The sequence below is a fragment of the Pipra filicauda genome, unplaced genomic scaffold (genome assembly GCF_003945595.2).
Source record: "Pipra filicauda isolate LSUMZ 115617 unplaced genomic scaffold, ASM394559v2 scaffold552_size545530_pilon, whole genome shotgun sequence".
Lineage (NCBI taxonomy): Eukaryota > Metazoa > Chordata > Aves > Passeriformes > Pipridae > Pipra > Pipra filicauda.
The window spans coordinates 169,187-188,916 of NW_024104701.1; the positions used below are offsets into that span (position 1 = coordinate 169,187).

The 19,730-nt window shown below is 47.9% G+C and overlaps 1 protein-coding gene across 2 annotated transcripts in view; it reads right to left on the reverse strand.

Annotated features, from left to right (window-relative positions):
- Positions 1–12,388, reverse strand: part of DYRK1A (dual specificity tyrosine phosphorylation regulated kinase 1A) — a 68,766-nt gene extending 56,378 nt beyond the window's left edge. The window contains exon 1 of one of the 2 annotated variants that reach the window (XM_039387314.1): positions 12,221–12,388. The gene's annotated coding sequence lies outside the window, so the exon portion shown is untranslated. Of the gene's footprint in view, positions 1–11,677; positions 12,087–12,220 lie in introns of those variants that run through there. The other variant, XM_039387313.1, reaches the window with a different exon arrangement.
- Positions 12,389–19,730: the final 7,342 nt, after the last annotated feature.

The following is a 19,730-nucleotide window of genomic DNA, read 5'->3' on the forward strand; positions in this document are numbered from 1 at the left end:
CTGGAAAGGACCTGGGAGAAAAAGGGCAGGAGCAGGACCTGGAAACTTGTAAAAAAGGTGAGGAAGAACAAGAGGAAGAGCTCAAGGGAAAAAGAGAGCCTGGAAAGATGCCCCAGGAGCGAGCAGGAGAGCTGGAGAGAGAAGCTGTTGCCAAGCTGAGGCCGTGGCAGCACGTGCTGAGCGTGCCCAGGGCAGCAGCGGAGCGGGAACGCGCAGGGAGGGAGCCTGGAAGTTGGAGATAGCAGGGAAAGTCGGAGAGAGGAGGGGGAGAGAGACTGACAGAGGAGTGATTTACTACAGGAGGGGTGGCAGAAATTCCTGGGGATGATGTTCTCCATTAAGTAACAGTGCTATCAGAGCCAGGGAACCAACCCCTGCCTCTTCCAGGCACCCTGTTCCTGTCCACCCACACAGCCCATTCCATTATCTCGTCACGCTGTGCCGGGGCTGGGAATGGAGCTGGCTCAAGAGTAACCTGATTCTCCTCCCCCACACACACCCCAACGTTAAAAATATAAAATTATGTATTTCAGCCAACTCTGTTTCTAAGTCTGATTCACTGAGTTGGGCTCCCAAACAGCTGTGCCAACACAGAGCAGGTGGGAGCAACCAGGAGCTGGGAAAAGGGGAGCTGCTCGAGGGGTCCTTCCTTCAAACAACTCCTTGTTGCACACTTGGCCTCTTCCAACAGTTGCCCTCAAATTCTTCTGTGACTCCACACCTTGTGCATGAACTTCCCCTCAGTTTGTCAGCACTTGTGACACACACAGAACATCAGCAGGTTAAATACTGGCCCACACCCCTCAGAGATGAAACAGGAAAACTGTTGTTGCTTTTCACCTTTTTGCTTCTTCTTTATCCATTATTTCAGATTTGGCACATGAGTGGTTTTGAGGAGAGCAAGGTAATTGTCACCAGCCCCAGGAAAGCATAGATGTGGTGGTGGAAGGAGAAAATGGTTAAGGGTGGAAGGAAAAGGGGGAGAAAAATCAATGTTGCTTGTGTTTTGCTCTGAATATGCTGCTCTTGCTGTGCTGCCCTTCAGCACCCTCTGAGCACTGAGATTCTGTCCCAGCCCAGGGTCTTGTCTCACCCCACAAGGTAGAACTGATCTGGATGAAAGACAGATCATGAAGTCTTCTCCAATTCCCCCCAGCTTTAAGAGGGTGGAGCAGCAGAAGGCCAAGAGTTTCAATCTTTATCCATCAGCTCCTGTCACTTTGTTCCCCTCCACTGCCACCACTCCCCATGGTGTCCCAGGACTGTGACAAGTCTGATCAGCTGGAACTGGGAACACGTTATTGTAGAAGAGTCAACATTTGAGACATTGAACCAATTTTCCCTCAAAAAATCCAACTAAACTCAAGAATAAGGAAGGGTGGGTTACACACCTGGTGACATTTGCACAGGTCCCACTCACTGTGCCCCAAACTATTCACTCTGCCAGGTCGGGTGGGAAAGACTGGAGCTTCTGGACTAATAGGATGGAGTTGTGGCTGCTCCTGGATCCCTGGAAGTGTCCAAGGCCAGGTTGGATGGGGCTTGGAGCAACCTGGCATAGTGGAAGGTGTCCCCACCCATGGCAGGGGGTGGAATGAGATGATCTTTAAGGTCCCTTCCAACCCAAATCATGCCATGGTTCCCTGTTTCAATCACGCAAACTGGGCAAATCCCATATACGCCTCCTTCCCCTTCCATAGGAAAAAAGTTGAATAAATATCATCAAATCGGAGCCTAAGAAATGTTTAAGGCAGGCCTGATACACAATTCTGCCTCTTTTAGATATTTTGCAGCACAGTCTTTACTTCCAGAGTCAAATGGTGTTTTATTCATTGCACAGATGCTTATCATGTGCAGCAGGAGGAGAGCACACAGAAAACAAAGCTACACAGCAAACACCAGCTATGCCATAAGTGATACTATTTACCAAAATATTCCATCACTTTTCCCAAAACTGAGGGATGCAGATCAAACGGGGAAAGAGATTGCCTTAAAAAAAAAAAAACAACTTTTAATTTTCAAATTCCCTTCGGGGAAAAACAACTTTGAACTCCCAATTCCCCCAAATTTCCAACCAAATCCTAAGTTCCTTGAGCAGACCTCTGTGTGGATGTGCTGAGTCACTCCCCAACGTTCAGAGCCTGCTTCTCCAAGTTACAAAGCGCTGGGAATACAAACTCCAGGCAAATGAGGCTGCAAATCCAAGGAGCATCCTGCTATTAAGGCCTCAGACACCCAAACCCTCCCCCCTGGGCTCCGCCCGCTGCGTCACGGCTGACTTTGGGCTCTCACTTCCACCTTCTCCCTTTCATCCCCCTCCTTGAGGGACTTATTTATCCCGTGGGAACAAACTGCTGCCTGCATGGAGAGCAAACATGAAGCCTAAAATCCCTGAATCCCCCCTCCCCATCCCCAAAAACTCAGTGCCCAAGGTCAGGCTGCCAAGGAGGCACAGAGAGTTTCGGTGGAGGGGTTTTTTCTCTCCGTTGGATCCCAATCACTGAAAAACTTTATTCTTGCACAAGAAGCTGGAAAAAATCTCTTGGAATTTATCTGATCTGGGCACTAAAGTGTGACATGAAAAGTTATAAAACTCAACATCAAGTGCAGGGTTGCACCTGGGCAGTGAGCACTTACTAAAGTGCTTCTACCTAAAGATATATATATATATATATATATTTACTCCATGATGAAAGGTAGTTCAGACCACCAAAAGCAAGAGAGAATTTTCCCATTTTTGCCAGAGTTTGAGTGCTCTAGTTTGGGATTTTTAATGGAAATAACTAATGTAACTCTACAGATTAAAATGTTTTCCACCTCTGGAATATAAGCCAAACACATACACAAAGTTTTCTCGAAGGCACACACAAAGTTTGGGTGTTTGGCACTGTGGAGCTGGGAGTTCAGAGGTTTCAGAACACACATGTTGACTCATATGTACCTTAGAAATTACATTCTGGGCCCTCTGTGTGATTGCTAAAAACATACCTTGAGCTTCAGCCTCACCTCAAACCACAGAGCTCGGATGCTTTTGTTTTATGCAAAAGAAAAAGCACACCAAGATGAAAATTAACATTTGGTTTTTAAAGCAGCAGCAGGCCAGAGGAAGAAAATGAAAGCAAATCATAGAAAGAATTTTGTTTTTTCAAATCTGGAAGTCTAAACATTAAACTCTCCATCCCATATTCGAACTCTTGTGCAGAAATAATCAGATATTCTCCCCCTGCAATAAATGAGGTAGGAAGAACAAGACTCAAAATCTTAAAAAAGGAAAGTGAGGCAAATAATAAGCCCAAAATACTGGGGTCTAGCTATGAAGGCCTAGGATTGTACTTTTGAGGTAGAAATAGAAGTGATAAAGATATAAAAAATGAGGAATGACATAAGGAAGGTCAAATAACTCATAACACACTTTGGAAACACACATTAAAGGACAGCAAATACAAACTAAGGCTGAGGAAATCTTTGTCACACACACACAAAAGAAGTCTCTGATCTCAATCAGAACATGATTTAAATATATATATATTTATTTAGAACTAGAAGTTATTATATTGGACAGAAAGGGGGGAATGAAAAAGAGAGGGGAGGAAAAACCAACCCCAGCAAACCCTTCAGAATGTAAATCTCCCATGAACTTCTCAGTACCAGGAAAATATTGAATGGCATGAACAGCTCCAATTTGGCCTTTCCTTTCTCTTCACATTTTTTTAATAAGCATTTAAAAGCTCCCTGAGCTGATTTTTTTCTGCTGGGAACTCGGAGCCTGCTCAGAGGTCACTGCTCATCTCCCAGCCTTCCCAACCCAAGGAACCCCGGGCAGGAGCTGGCAGAGCTTCAGGAGACCTCGGAAAAATGTCACTTTGTCACATATGGACATTCCTCCCCTCACACACAAACACTGAGCTCGATGGGTGGCACCACCTCTTTCATGTTTCACTTTGTTCCAACATTAAGTTGAAATATTTTAAAATAAGTCCTTTCAACTAAAGTGGCTTTTTTGTAAAGTTTTTGGCAACATTTTGCAGGAGAGGGTGATCTCCAGATCTATAGGTAGAACTTGTTTTCTCCTTTCTTGAAATAACTGGATGCTGGTTAAGAATATCCAGCAGAAAACCAGAATTAAATACCTGCTTTATGCAAGGGTAGCACAACTATTATACAATAGTTACACAACTATGTCTTTGGATTATAAAGAAGAGAAAAAAGTATTTTTTTTTCAAACTAGACTTCAAAAGAGAGAACTTCACAACATCATAACTCGGCCAACTGGTTTTCCTTGCTTTATTAGCTTCTGCAACAAATTAAATGGGAATATTTTAACAAAAAGGGGTTTTTTTGTTTACTGAGATTGTGTGGCAGCAATCAGATTAAGTGAAGGGGTACCAGATACTACTTTCAAATCCACATTTCGAAATTTATGTCCCTTTCTAATGGTTCATCCACAAGAAAACATTAGATAAGTTCCTAGTCCTCATCATGTGAAGCAAAGTGGTCTCTGTTTCAGGATGACAAGCAAAGGAGTCAGTGCTGTCAGGACCCACCGAGGCAGGGCAGGAGCTGTGCTCCAGCTGCTTCCACCTGTGCAACTGCATTTCCCAAGGTTTCAACACCCAGCTCATAAAGTTTTGAGATGTCCACGCTGTGAACATGACTCTGGTTAATTTAAGTCCACAAAGATCCAGAAATGAATGTTTTGGTGGGTCACAAGACCCAAAGAAGGCTCACATGGACCTTGTGCAGTCATGGCCACGTGCTGTGTAAAATACAGGTGAAAATATCCCCAACCCAATCCTACAAGGACAGGAGAGCAACCCCTTTGGAAGGACCACATCACACCTCCAGATTATTAGTTTTGAGACCTTCTGCTATGAAGCTTTTGTACAGCAAACTATCAAATTGCAATAACTCACACCCCTTTTTATTCCAGGATCACAGAATACGCTGAGCTGGAAGAGACCCCACCAGGATCATCGAATCCAACTCTTGCCAAACCACAAACACACATGGATTTCCCCAAGGCTGCAGAGATGGACAGGGATCTCCAAGTCATGAAATCTGATTGGACAGAGACAGAAATAATACTTACTTCATGTTGTACCTACAAACCAACATGGAAATCAGCCCCCAGCAAAGGTCTCTCTACAACCACCAAAGCCAAGGAATTCTTACCCATGTCCTCATAAAAACTTCCCCTGTGTAACACAGTATCTTCTGCTCTTTCCACTGGAATTCTTACCCATGTCCTTACAAAAACTGCACCTAAGTAACACAGTATCTTCCACTCTTTCCACTGGAATTCTTACCCACGTCCTTACAAGAACTTCCCCTATAACACAGTATCTTCTCCTCTTTCCACTCAGCCTTCAACGTACCCAACTCATTTATGACACCATCTCTAGAAGAGATGGTTCACACAAGACACCAATTCACTTAGAAATGAAGCTTTATAATTAAGCTTTATGATCAGTAAATATATACTAAGCTTATTATAAATAATAAACCATCACAAGAAGTTTGAGGAGCTACGAGGGCCATTCAAAACAAAGGTGTAGTAACTGGGTAGTAACTGGGTAGTTCCTACTACCTCAGCACTGCATCTACTACCAGTTTAAGTTTGCAGCCTTAGAACAGAGCTTGACTTAGCAAAATTTAACAATTTAGGCAGGGACAGTGGGATTGAGGGCACCCTCAGCAAGCGTGACAATGACAGTGAGGTGTGTGGGGCAGTCACACCCTGCAGGGGTGGGATGGGGCATCCAGAGGGACCTGGACAGGCTGGAGAGGTGGGAATGTGTAAAACTTAGGAAGTTCAACAAGGCCAAGTGCAAGGCCCTGCAATCCCAAGCACAAAGACAGGCTGGGAGGAGGAGGGTGGAGAGCAGCCCTGGGGAGGAGGAGGATGGAGAGCAGCCCTGGGGAGGAAGATGAGGGGTGATGGTTGATGAGAAGCTCAACAGTGAGTTCAGAGCCCAGCCCCCCCCCGTGCCCTGGGCTGATCCCCCAGCGTGGGCAGAGTGAGGGGGGATTGTGCCCCTCTGCCCCCTCAGGGGAGACCCCCCTGCAGAGCTGCTCCAGCCCTGGGGAACAGCCCAGCAAGGACATGGAGCTGCTGGAGAGAGGCCAGAGCAGGAACCAAGAGGATCCCAGGGCTGGAGCAGCTCTGCTGGGAGGAAAGGCTGGGAGAGCTGGGATTGTTCAATCTGGAGAAGAGAAGGCTCCAGGGAGACCTGAGAGCCCCTTCCAGGGCCTAAAGGGGCTCCAAGAGGGCTGGAGAAGGACTTGGGACAAGGGCTGGAGTGACAGGACGAGGGGGAATGGTTTCACACTGAAAGGGAGTAGGTTTAGATTAAATATTAGGAAGAAATCCTTCCCTGTGAGGGTGGGGAGGGGCTGGGATAGAATTCCCAGAGAAGTTGTGGCTGCCCCTGGATCCCTGGAAGTGTCCAAGGCCAGGCTGGATGGAGCTCTGAACAACCTGGGCTGGTGGAAGGTGTCCCTGCCCACAGCAGGAGTTGGAACTGGCTGATCTTTAAGGTCCCTTCCAACTCAAATCGTTCTGTGACCTATAAAAAAATCTGATTTTACTGGAAAGACAGAGATCCACACGTGCAGTCACACATTAAGCATTTACAGAAATGCTCATTTTCCTGCACAGGGCCTGCCATAAAATCCCAGTTTCTGAAGGCACACTGTGACACTGGCAGGAAAGTCACCCCGAGTACAAGAGCACAGAGTTCCAACTTATGAACATCTGACCATGGTGAAAAAGGTGCATTAAGCTGTTATTCCACAATACTCCCCTGGTATTTGTAGCATTTATGAAGAACTTCTACAGAAAGGAAAACTACCTTCATGCAACAATCACTTCTTGTCAAATGAACAAAGAATTCAATATATTTCAAACACTAACTCTGTCACACCGTTAAATTAATGCCGAATTATCCACAAGTTGGAAAGAATAACAACAAAGAAGCCAGAATGAGACATGATCCAGGAAAGTTACTGTGCTTCCAGTACCACTCAGATTTTCAAGGTGGGTACTGGAGACTGATTTGTCATAATCACACACATACCCTGTCTGTGGTTCATTATAAATCCTGTTAAAAATATTTAAATACAAGAATATGTCTGGGTAGACATTTATAAGTAGGTAAAAAGCTGAATTACAACTGGACAGACCAAAGAGAGTGTTTGGTGTGAGGAAATTCAGTGTCCAGGCAAATACAGAGCTGAGGGATCACCAACACATTCCCTTCCCTCCCTGACAATATTTCTCTCCTCTTTTTACCCCTTCCTTGAGTTTTAACAACAAACTGGTATCATGGACACAAAATTATCCCCTCTCCAAAGTGGATGTTGTCTGTCCCAACTGGATCCTCAGCAATGGGCCCACTGGCAAAGTAAGTGAGGAGTTATTACCAATTTATGGAGTTCACAGAAGGACAAATTATGATTTGAACACATACAGGGAAACAGGATTTTGAAGGAAACGTGTTTGAAGCCAGGAAACCAAAAAAACCCAATGAACAAAAGGGTTTTGGGACACCAGGATTTAAAAGTTTCACTGGCAAGTTCAATTTAATCATTAAAATGTATTTTGTCAACTGCTCATTCTACTGATTTTTTTTTCCCAGTAACTCGTCAAAACTCCCTCTAAATTTTTTCCCATTATATTTTGAAGGAATAACTCTGCCATCAGAAATCAATTTGTACACTTCCACTTCTCTCTTCCTTCACCATCCAAACAGTTACTAAAAAGAAAGAGGAAACTTTTCAACACAAAGAGGTATTAATGTATTATTAACTATTCCTTTAACTGACTCACAACACAGTCTATTTTTATTTGCCTCTGGGGGAAAAGGAAAAGAGGGGGAAAAAAAAAAAAAGAAAAACAGAAGGGCTTGGAACTTTATGTAACACATCAATTGAAAGGTTGGTTTCTCACAGCTGGAACAAAACTGGCCCTTAATGGAGTTAATTTTACTTTCATTTACTGGGTTTCACTTTCAGGTATTTGGTGCTACTCAGCCCCTGGAAACTTTGCAAGGAGTATGTTTACAAATAAGTGCCAGCTTGTGTTATTCCAATTACAGCACCATTGCCCTGCTTTTCCAAAATGCCACATTCAGGGCTGGAATGCAGCTCATTTTGTCTTGGGGCAGGGGGACTGAAGGAGCTGCTGCCCAGATTTGGGAGGCTCCAGAGTATTCCCACTGGAGGGACACAAGCAGGGCTGGCTGGGAGCTGTGTCCCAAATTTCCCCAGCCCTTCAGTGGGGATTCTCCCTGAAAATCACCCAGACAGGGATTCTGGGGTGAATAAGGAGAGGATAAAGTCATATTTTCACAGTGGGGAAGTACAAAGCAGAGCCCTGTTCTGAGGGAATGAAATCCACTGGTACCAGCAAAAGCAGGTGAGTTATTTTTCCAGGCAGGCTGGGATAAAACACAACCACATGCAGAATTTTACCTTCCTTCCCCCAAAAGGGGAAAGGATGGATAAAAAAATTGGACAGTCATTGCAATTCTATTGTGTATTGTGTCCCCTTGAAGAGGCAGCACCAGATAACTCTACATAAAGTTTCTGTGGTGTTTTGGAACCATCCATGGACTACAGGTCCCATAACCCTCCTCCTGAAGGACCCATGGAGGTGAGGAAGGAAAAGCAGAGTATTCCCCTTCTCTGGATTATGTTTTTCACCCCTCACAAGAAAGGCACTCTGCTCAGAGAGGTTTTTTTGGTATTATTTCAAATAGAGCAATAAAGAAGTCTCACTGCATAAACATCAGACTTCTTGAAGTCTGAGCAGCAAAAAAGTTATTACATAATTTTTTTTAAACAGATATTTCTTACCAACCTCTTGATAAAAAAAAAAAAGAGATGAAACTGTAAACTTAACAAATAATCTTTTGTACTGGGTTATAAAGACAAAAGCAGCAGTTCTCTGTAAATAATCCTATTCTACAACAACAGATCTATTTACAAAAGGATTTCAGAAGTTATACAAGTCTCCCGTGCTCCCTCAAAACAAAGGTATCAGAAAGTTTTTGCCTTCACTTTGGAGAACAGCTCCTCAAATGGCATTAAAAATTACCATTTTAAAGGCTGAACATACACCAGGCTGCAGTTCTTACTCAGAAACATGAACTGGAACAACAACTTTCAACCTACAGTCCCAAAGCCAGGGCTAAAACCACCTGAAATAAGAGGTCTTAAGAGGAATGCCCAAAAGATAATCTAATTACAGCAACAAAAATTGCCTCTTTTTTGGCACTGGTAGGTTCTAGCCTTCGAACCACCACCCACTGGAGCTCAGATGAAGCTGTAAAATGCCATCATGGCAAGGAAAGGTTCGGTTTTTGTGTGTGTAACTCATCTTCTCACATCCCATCCGAGCAGGTGGTCCAGTTTCAAGCATGATTTTAAGCTGTGGCACATGTCAGCAAATATGTCCTAATTAAATGGCACTTTCTGAGCTCAGACAAGGCACAGTTTTTTTCTGGACACCAGTGGTGTTGTGCTACTTTGGTTAAACTATCAACCAGTTTGCAGGAGTCACTCAGGGCCATCAGGTGCTGATCCCAGCCCACACAATCCCCCAGACCTCAAAAACTGATAAATTCCCGGGGCCTGCCTCGTTATTTCCCACAAGGAAGAGAATCCTGCCCATAAATCCACGCTGGAACAGAGAACTCTTGGCTGCTATTAGGTAAAATTATCCCTGTTGTGGCTTCTCTGTCACTGTCCAACGTGGGGGAGGGGATTCCAATGACAAGTCCTAAATCCACCCAAGTATTGATGCAGGAACTGTAACAGTTCCTGCTCCTGTAACAAACCTCTGAGCCTGGAAACAATATTAAACTATTGTCCTCTTGCCCTCCCGGTTCAAGAAATCCCTGCTTTTTATTCAGTTTTGAACAAGATACACTTGCTCTACCCGAGGAACATTGCAAAGCCATGAATTAAACTCAATAAGCTTCATAAACTTGGAGAGAATTTTTAATTTGCAGCAGAAAATGTAAATTTAACACTTCACACACATATTCGACTTCAGACTGCAAATAAAAACAGTCTAGTTCTAAATAATTCATGTAAGCCAAAAACATGAAGCGTAGCCTACAAAAGTATCTATATATACACACAGCAAATATATATAGATAATAGTTAACAAATACTAGCTCAGAGTTATTTCCAGTGTTATTATTCTAATTCTATAAAGTATAATTAATTTTCCAAAAATATCCAACCTACACAGGTTGGGGGAGGAGGGGGGCCATGGAGAAAAAAAGAGAAACAAGTTTACCAAAACTTTTTAGGGCTACAGTCTATTCCAAGGAGGGAAGGTAAATTCTGCTTGGCTACAGGCAGGGAATTAAATACCACCAGAAACTAAATGTTTGCTTATTTATCACCAGATATCATCTGTGTATTCTTCAACTCCACACACCTCTTCTTAAGGAAAATGTAAGGAAATACCAACAAGATAATAAAACAAGTTGTGGACTTGTACAAATCCAGACCCCCATGATACTCAATCCACCTAAGTCTGACTTTAGGAACCCCCTGGCAAAAGTTAACAGGACACTCGAACTCAGATTAAACCGGGACGGTTGTCAAAAACACGCTTGTTGATTTATTTTGCAGTCAGATATTCTGCCTTTGTTAATTTTCAATAACAATAAATGTTTATTTCCCCCGTGACCGGGGAGAAATAGGAGAACTAAGTAAGAGCAGCAATGTAGATACATGATCAAAGAACCCTTATGTGGTCCTTGGCCGGGCTGAACCCAAAACTTCAAAGCTGACCGAGATTCAAAAACGCACCAATTTCGAAATTTCGAAATACAGGACTTTTTAATTGCGTTTTGTGATTCCTTGGCGGCGGGAGGGAACTGTGGCCGCTCCAGAGGAGCACCCAGCGTACCCGAGGAGAGCTCCAATTCCTCCAGCCACACAAAGCTCAGCCCCAGCAGGGCTGCGACCAGCTATTAAAATATGGAATCCCAGAATCACTGAGCCTGGAAAAGCCCTCCAGGATCACCCAGTCCCCCCTGTGCCCCATCCCCACCGTGTCACCCAGCCCAGAGCACCGAGCGCCACGTCCAGCCGCTCCTTGGACGCCCCCAGGGATGGGGACTCCGCCGCCCTCCCCGGGAAGCGCCGGTGTGTCCCTGTGCCTGTGTGTCCCTGCGTGTCCCTGCGTGTCCCTGTGCTATTCCCAACGCTGCTCCCTCCTCCTCCTCCTCCTCCTCCCCACCCCCCACCGGCGGGATGACAGGCACCTCGCTCAGGTAACTCCTTCCCCATCTCCCCCTCCACGCTGCCCACCTGCCCCCTCGCAGGTGCCGGGCCATCCCAACCCTGCCCTACAACAGGTGATGCTCCAAGTCCCGCCGCCCTCCCCGCGGCCGGCCCGGCCCGAGCCCTCGCACCCGCCCACCGCAGGGCGTTGCGCATAACACCGAGCGGCTCCGGGCGAGCTCCCCTTCCTCCACCGCCGCTCCCAAGGCCCGGGAAGGCAGAGCCGCGCTGGGAGCGGGGAAAGGCCGCGGGGAGCGCAGGGGCGGGCGGGGATGGCTCCCGCTCTAAGATGGCAGCGGAGCGCTGCGGCCCCTCCGCCGCGGGCCCGGGCGAGGCGGCCCCGGCTCGTCCCGCGGTGCGGCGTCTCACTCACCCGAGCGGCGGCTTCTCCCGGGGCGAGGCCTCCTCCCTTGGCGGGGCGAGCGGCCCGGGCGCGTCCTCCCGCTCTTCCCCCCCCCGGGGGCCTCGGCGGCGGCGGCGCCTCCTCCTCCTCCCTCGGGCCGCGGCGGTGGCCGCGGAGGGAAGGGGGGCGCGGGCGGCCCGGCGGGTCCCCGGCCGGGCTCTGGGTGTTCGCTGCCCTCACAAAATGGCGCGCGGTCCAAACCTGCGCAGCGCCCGGCGGCGGCTCGGCCTCGCCTCGGCTCGGCTGCGATCGGCGGCCTGAGCCCCGGCCGGGAGCGCGGGGACAGCGGCGGGGGGAGCGGGAGGAGCGGGAGGAGGAGGAGAGGAGGAGGAGGAGGAGAGGAGGAGGAGGAGGGGATGGGGGGAAGCGCAGCGCCGTACCGAGCCCCCGGGAACTCCTCGCTCCCTCCCTCCCTCCCCCGCCTGCCAGCCGCTACCTCCTCCCCCTCCCTCCCTCCCCGCCCGCTCCTCCTTCCCCTTCCCTCCCTCTCGCCCTCCCTCCTTCCTCACGAACCGGCTGCGCTTCCCGCACCGCCGCCGCCTCAGTCCCGTCCGCGCATCCCCGGCGGGACCCTCGGAGCGCACTTTTTTTTTTTTTTGGCGTCCCTTTCTTTTTCCTTTTCCTTTCGCGGTTGGAGGTCGAAACAAGGAGAAAGCGCAAAAGAAAAAGAGAAATTAAAAAAATAATAAAACAATAAACCCCGCGATTCTGGCGGGAAAACACAGCGCTTCGGTTCTTTTTTTCTTTTTTTTAATTATTACTTTTTTTTTTTTAAATTTAAAAAAAAACCCCAACTGACAAAATGGCGGCGGGGCGAGCCTGTTGCCATGGCAACTGTCAATCACCCGCGGCCGGGCGGGAGACGGCGCTGACGTGGGGAGGGAAGGGCGGGCGCTGCTCGCCATGGCAACGGCTCCTTCCCCATTCCCCCCCCCTCCCCTTTCCCCCTTATTCCATCCCTATTCCCGATCCATCCGCGCCCGCCCTCCGGCATGTGACGGTGTCGGCGGCGCTGCGGGCCGGGATGGCCCCGGCGGGGCGGGGAAGGGGAGCGGCCGCCATTCCCGGTGAAGGGACCCCGCCGGGTGAGGCGCCGCCGGCCCCCGCCCGCAGGGGGCGCCGGAGCCGCGGCGGCCGCTTGAGGCGAAGCCGAGCCCGCCGGGGCTTCCCGCCCGTTCGGCGTGAGGGGAGGGACCGGCCGGGCTCGGCCCCTCCGAAAACAGGCGTATTCCCCAAAAACCGGTTTAAAAATGCAGTAAGAGGAGCCCGCTGTGGGAGCCTCGAGTTCCGGAGGGAAGGCGCCTTTCCTCTCGGAATTGCGTCTAGGGGTTTTTCTCCTCCCCCTTAGAAAAGGAGTTTAAAAATGCGCTAAAATTAGCCCGGTGCGGGAGCCTCGGGCTGCTGAGGACAGGCTTCCCCCTCCTGAGGGAAGACTCCTCTCCCCTTAGAATTGCATCCAGGGGTCCTTCTCCTCCCCCTCAGAAAATCAACATATTCCCCCCCCAAAAAAAAACCAGTTTAAAAAATGCACTGTACGTTTCCCGGTGTGGGAGCCTCGGGCTTCTAAGGACAGGCTCCTTTCCCTCCTGAGGGAAGGCTCCTTTCCCCTCGGAATTGCGTCCAGGGGTCTTTCTCATCGCCCTCAGAAAATAAATGTATTTCCCTAAAGACATGTTGGGTTTGAGAGCCGCGAGGTTCTGAGGGAAAGCTCCTTTCCCCTCAGAATTTTCGTCCAGGGGTCTTTCTCATCCCCTTCAGAAAAGGGGTTTTAAAATGCGCTAAAATAAGCCCAGTGTGGGAGCCTCAGGCTGCCAAGGACAGGCTCCCTTCCCCTCGGAATTGCATCCAGGGGTCTTAATCCTCCCTCTCAGAAAATCAATATATTCCCCATAAAAAAAAAATAATAATTTTAAAAATGCCCTAGAAGTTTCCCGGTGTGGGAGCCTTGGGCTGCTGAGGACAGGATCCTTCCCCTCCTGAGGGAAAGCTCCTCTCCCCTTGGAATTCCATCCAGGGGTCTTTCTCATACCTCTCAGAAAATAAACGTGTTTCCCCAGAAACATGTTGGGTTTGGGAGCCTGGAGCTGACAAGGGAAGGCTCCTTTCCCCTAGGAATTGTGTCCAGGGATCTTTCTCATCCCTTTCTGAAAATAAATGTATTCCCAAAAAAATGCACTAAAAAATTATCCCCGCATGAGAGCCTTGAGCTCCCGAGGGAAGGCTCCTTTCCCCTTGGAATTGCCAGGTCGGTGCCGCCAGCCTAAATCTGTGACAGGGGTTTTTTTTAATTATATTTTTTTCTGGAATGCCCACAAAGATCAAAAAGTAGAGTATGGCCTTTATCTAATACTTTAATTCTAACGTGTGATACTTTAATCTAGTCATTTCAGTTCACAGCCAGCCTCCTTGGAGAAATTAGGACATGTTACTTGTTCCATTTGCTCTTTCTCCCTGTTTTAATATTTTTTTAATCTCGACTTAAAAGGTGGAAATAAGCAGCCAAGGATCAGGGGGACGGGTGGAGCCGCAGCCAAAGTGCCCCAAATAATTGAAGCATTGAGACTTCTACTTAAACACTGTGATCATGGAATCATGGAATGGTTTGGGTTGGAAGGGACCCTGAAGATCATCCAGTTCTAACCTGCTGCCATGGGCAGGGACACCTTCCACTAGCCCAGGTTGCTCCAAGCCCCGTCCAACCTGGCCTTGGACACTTCCAAGGATCCAGGGGCAGCCACGGCTTCTCTGGGCAACCTGTGCCAGGGCCTCCCCACCCTCACAGCCAAGAATTCCTTCCCAGTATCCAATGTAACCCTACTCTCTTTCAGTTTAAGGCCATTCCCCTTTGCTCTGTCGCTCCAGGTCTGTGTGAAAAGTCCCTCTCTGAGGATACGGATGCCGAGGGAACAGAAGGAACATGGGGGAGGAATCGTGGGACCACCCCATGGGTCACAGCACAGTGTCAGGTGAGATGAAATCATCCATGAAATTGCACCTTACAGCCTTGGGAGGAGTCTGGGAGCACCATGATTGAAGTGGTCCTTTCTCGTTCCCCTCAGCCCCAGAAAGATTTGAGGTCAATTAGGGCTGCTTTTGACACTTCTCCCTTTGCCTTCAAGTATGACCAGAATGTGGTTCTTGCCCAACACCTGATTGAGCTGGGGGGGGTTTATCTGGAGAAGAGGGGGCTCAGGGGGGACCTCACTGCTCTCTGCAACTCTCTGACAGGAGGGGACAGGGAGAGGGGGTCGAGTTCTTCTGCCACATCCCAAGGGAAAGGAAGAGAGGAAATGGCCTCAAACTGCACCAGGACAGGTTCAGATCAGAGATTAGAGAAAAAAAATTCTCTGCAGGAGTGTTCAAACCTTGGAATAAGTACCCCAGGGAGATGGTGGAGTCCCTGTGTCTGGGAGTGTTCCAGGTGTCTGGATGTGTCCCTTGGGGACATGGATGCGGGGTGATTGTGGTGCTGCTGGGGTGGGACTGGATGATCCTGAAGATATCTTCCAACCTTGATGATTCCATGATAGCAAAGGCCCATGGCATCACCTGCTGCTACCCAGGGGCTCCCAAGTGTTGGATTTTGTCCCGGGGCACTGCACACACTGAATATTGTACAGGAAATCCAGAACAATCCAAAAAGCACCGGCTGTCCTCCATAACCTCTGCCCAGCTCCTCAGTCAGGAAGGGCAGTTCCTCTCTCAGGGACGGGGGTTCCATCCCCAAGAGGATTTTGTAAACCCCTCTAAAATCTCTTTGCCAGTCTGGGTGAATGGTGCAGTGACACAGTAATTGCTCTGTTGGTCAATGTAGGTAACTACAGAGCTCACAGAAAGTTGTTACACCGTTTACTGTAATACTGTAACTTCTTGGGGTTTGAGTTCGGGGGTTTTTTTTGAGGGATTTTTTTTTTTTTTGCTAACACTTAAAAATATTACAGTTTTCAGGAGTCTGTGCGTTTGCTCAGTCATCCTCTACTTTTATTTTGCTGGCTATACCCGAGCTCTGGCAACTTGGGCAGAGATAAAATGTCATTTAAAAGATGATGGCTTTTTTTTCAAATTTTCTTTTCCAGCACAACCAACTAGATATTGTTGGCTTGTTAATACTATTTCAATAATGAATAACCTGCATGGTTCTTCTCTTGTACAACAGTGTTCTCCCAAGTGTCCTTTTCATTAATAACTCAGGGAAGGTTCAGGTTGGACATCAGGAGGAATTTCCTCCTGGAAAGGGTGGTCAGGGCTTGGCAGGGGCTGCCCAGGGAGGTTTGGAGTGCCCATCCCTGGAGGTGTCCCAGGAAGGCCTGGCCGTGGCACTCAGTGCTCTGGGCTGGGGGACAAGGTGGGATCGGGCACAGGGTGGATTCCATGGGCTGGGAGGGCTTTTCCAGCCTCAGGAATTCTGGGATTCTGGTTGCACATTACAGATGGTCTACAACATTTTCTGTTTTGGTCCTCAACAGCTGAAGGGATTGATTAAAATTGAGGAATGAGGTCGTTGGGAACTGCAGTTCCACCAGGAACCTGCTCCAGCCACAGGATCTGCAGTAAGAGCTGGTGTCAGGATGGACTTGTGTTCTCTGCTGCCAGCAGGTTTAGGGCTGGGATTAGGGATCTTCCAGACTGAGACTCTCGTGCCTCACCTGGAAACCCAGCCCACTGGGTGGGAACAGGACAGAGCACTGGGAGCTGGGAATCCTCCTCTGTGCTGGAAATATGGGTAAAGGTTGGGTTGGGTTGCCCAGCATTTGGGAATTGAGGGACTTCCAAGCTGGGACTCGGCCAGAATCCTGCTCCATCCAGTTTTGCTTTGATTTTAAAACCAGGTCGGCTTCCTGCTCCATTGTGTAACACATCCCATAAATGGCTGCACTGGAGAAACCGAGAAGTTGGCATTGCACAGGGGTGGGGTGGGAGTGAGGGGCAGGAGGTGACGGGACACTGTCACTGGCTTGGCTGGGAACTCCACTCAACAGCCAAAAATAAACGTGGAGCAAGAGAGACGAACTTCTGAGGGATCCACTTTGGAGAGAAGCAGCTGAGAGAACAGGGATTGAAGATGGAGTGACAGAGTTTGTGATCTGGACCAAGGGGATCCAACTTCCTGCTGGTTTCTTCTGCTTTATTCACCACAATGAGTTATCAAATCTTACCTTTATTTTAATTTTCTTTAGGAAGGGAGGGACTGTCAAGACAGAATAGACTAATTTTATTTAACTCTTCATCACAAACCACCTGGATTAGGTTTACAGTACTGGAAAACAGGAGTTTGTGTATATTATTATGAATTAGGAGATGGGCTCATAAGGAATACTTGGGTTTCTCTTCTTTGGAGACCACCCCTCAGAAAACAGTATTCTGGGCCAAAAAGAACAATAATAATTAGAAAAATTGAGGGGGAAAAAAAAGAAAAAAAAAAAGAACATTAAAAATAAGGAGGAAAGAGTATAGTATGGAGAAATGAGAGCTAAGAAAGAAAATAATACACAGCAGCCTGGAGAAATGGAACAGGCGGAAAAGAAACAACAAAACAGTCTAATTAAAGCAGTACAGTGACACCGATAATAACTTTTGTGGCCTTCTGAGCACACAGTTTATCAGTCAAACCGTCTCTACCATTTTGGGGGTGAAGGCATTTTCCTAATTAAAAGGCTGAGAACTTCCCAAGTCCATGGAAGCTGCTCAGGATCTTACCAGCCTGGGTCCTTCTCTTCCTGCTTCAAACTACAGGTAGTTGTTTTGGTGGTTCAGCCACACATTTACCACCAGGCTGAGAGGGTTGGGCTGTTCAGCCTTCTCAGAAGAGAAGAGGTTGTGTGGAGACCTCACAGTGACTTCCAGGATCTGAAGAGGCTCCAAGGAAGCTGGAGAGGGACTGTTCTTCAGGAACTGCAGTGACAGGACAAGGGGGAGTGGGTTCAGACTAAACGATGGGAAATTTAGGTATGTGGAAAAAGTTATTCCCTGTGAGGGTGAGGAGGCCCTGGCACAGGTTGCCCAGAGAAGCTGTGGCTGCCCCTGGATCCCTGGAAGTGTTCAAGGCCAGGTTGGACGGGGCTTGGAGCAACCTGGGCTAGTGGAAGGTGTCCCTGCCCATGGCAGAGGGTCGAACAAGATGAGCTTTAAAGTTCCTTCCAACCTGCACCATTCCATGATTCTATGACAGTGGAATGTGGATCATATATCCCAGTTTTTCCCTTCTTAGCCTTCCCACATTGACTAGAGGAGTCCATTTTCCTCTTCACTGTATGTTCTGGAAAGCATCATTCCACGATCCAAACTCTAAAAGCCCTCGTAGCTGTGCAGTTTTTCTTTGGAATGTGTGCATTTCTGCCTGAGCTCCAGCCTTCCTTCACACAGTCCTGGACACTGACTTTTGCAGGGCTTACTATTTGTCCTTTGATCAGATATTTCAGTCCCGAGGCCGTGTTGTACCCACAGCAATTCAAACAATCCTCAGTATTGGGCAAGAGTGGACCCAGCTTACAGGATCTTCAGGAAGGATTTCCTCGTAATACAGAAAAGAGGTGATGATGCCAACTGTGCTGTTGTGTTTCTCAGGCAAAGCCACCACAGAGCTCAGTTCCTTTGGCACTGGGCCACAGTCTGAAGTTAAGTCCCCAGAGAAGTTCTTCTCCGTGGGTTACGTCACGAACGCGCCACAGCAGCTCTCAGACAGCCTTCATTCCAAATCCCACCATCATCTGGAGGGAGCAGCTTGTGTTTCTCCTGTCAAAAAGGTGCTGCTGAGTAACTAATGTGGTCCATCTCTTTTTAGGCCAGAGGGGTTGCCAAGGTAACCCATTCCAATGGAGATAGATCGGCTTTTGAGTCATCCTCAGAGCCAGCTTCCATAGTAGAAGGTTTGGATTGACAGCCAGTGCTGCCTGCTGTGTAGGCTGGCACGCCCCTGGACCAGAAGGTCCTGGAATTGCTGCTGTTGCTTGCTCCAAAAAAAAAATAAAAATGTGTGTATCCCTGAGTTTCCTCTGATACTCTCTGGAATGGTAGTCATGGATTTCTCACCCGGGTTGAACAGCATGCCCCTAAGTATGAAAAGTCCCTCATCCAGTTTAAAATATCAGTTGGGAATTTCTGGACATCAGGAGGAATTTTTTCATGGAAAGGGTGGTCAGGCATTGGAAGGGGCTGCCCAGGGAGGTGGTGGAGTCCCCATCCCTGGAGGTGTCCAAGGAAGTTCAACAGTGCTCTGGGCTGGGTGACAAGGTGGTGATGGGTCAAAGGTTGGCCTTGATGACCTCAGAGGTCTTTTCCAACGTAATGATCCTGGGATTCTCTGAAAAGTCCTTTCCCAAACCCATGGAGTTTTCTGGGGAAGACACCTCTGGGAAAGAGGCTGTTACTTATCCTATGGGAAACATAAACTTGGAAGCTGTATCCCAGAAATCCTCCTGAGACCACTTTCCATGATAAATCCATTTGCAGGAGCACAGAACAGATTTCTGTTAAGATCAGACGTCCTGAAGAACTGTAGTTCTTTAAAACTTCTGCAGATCAAGTGCTACAATGTCAAGTGTTTGCCATCTGGGAACTTCTCTGCATCCTCAGTCTCCAGCTTCTAGAGGAATCTGGTTTCCCTGGGTTTGAAAAGATGAAAAAGACGTTATCTTGATTTAATCATCAAGTTTCCCTCACATCCAGAAGGATCAGTACCATCAGTGTCTCTAAAAAATTTCACTTGGTGCCACTGACTGTAACAGAGTTGGATCCACCTACACCTGTTCAATGCATGGATTTTGCTTCTCTGTAGGAATTCCTGGAAGAGTCAAAGGCTGTCTTCAATCCCACTGAAAGCAGGTCCTTCATTGGCCCCTTCTTTTGAAGCCTCTCTGTTGGGCAGCAGGACGTGTGTCCTTGCTGGCTAAAGGGAAAGCTTTGTTCCTGCTGCTGGAGGCAGCTCCTTGTGCTGCTTCCAGAGGGATGTTGTTTAGGAAGTTCCAACACATGATAATTTGCAGTATCCTGACTTCACGAATCCATTCAAGAAAGCTCTCCAAAG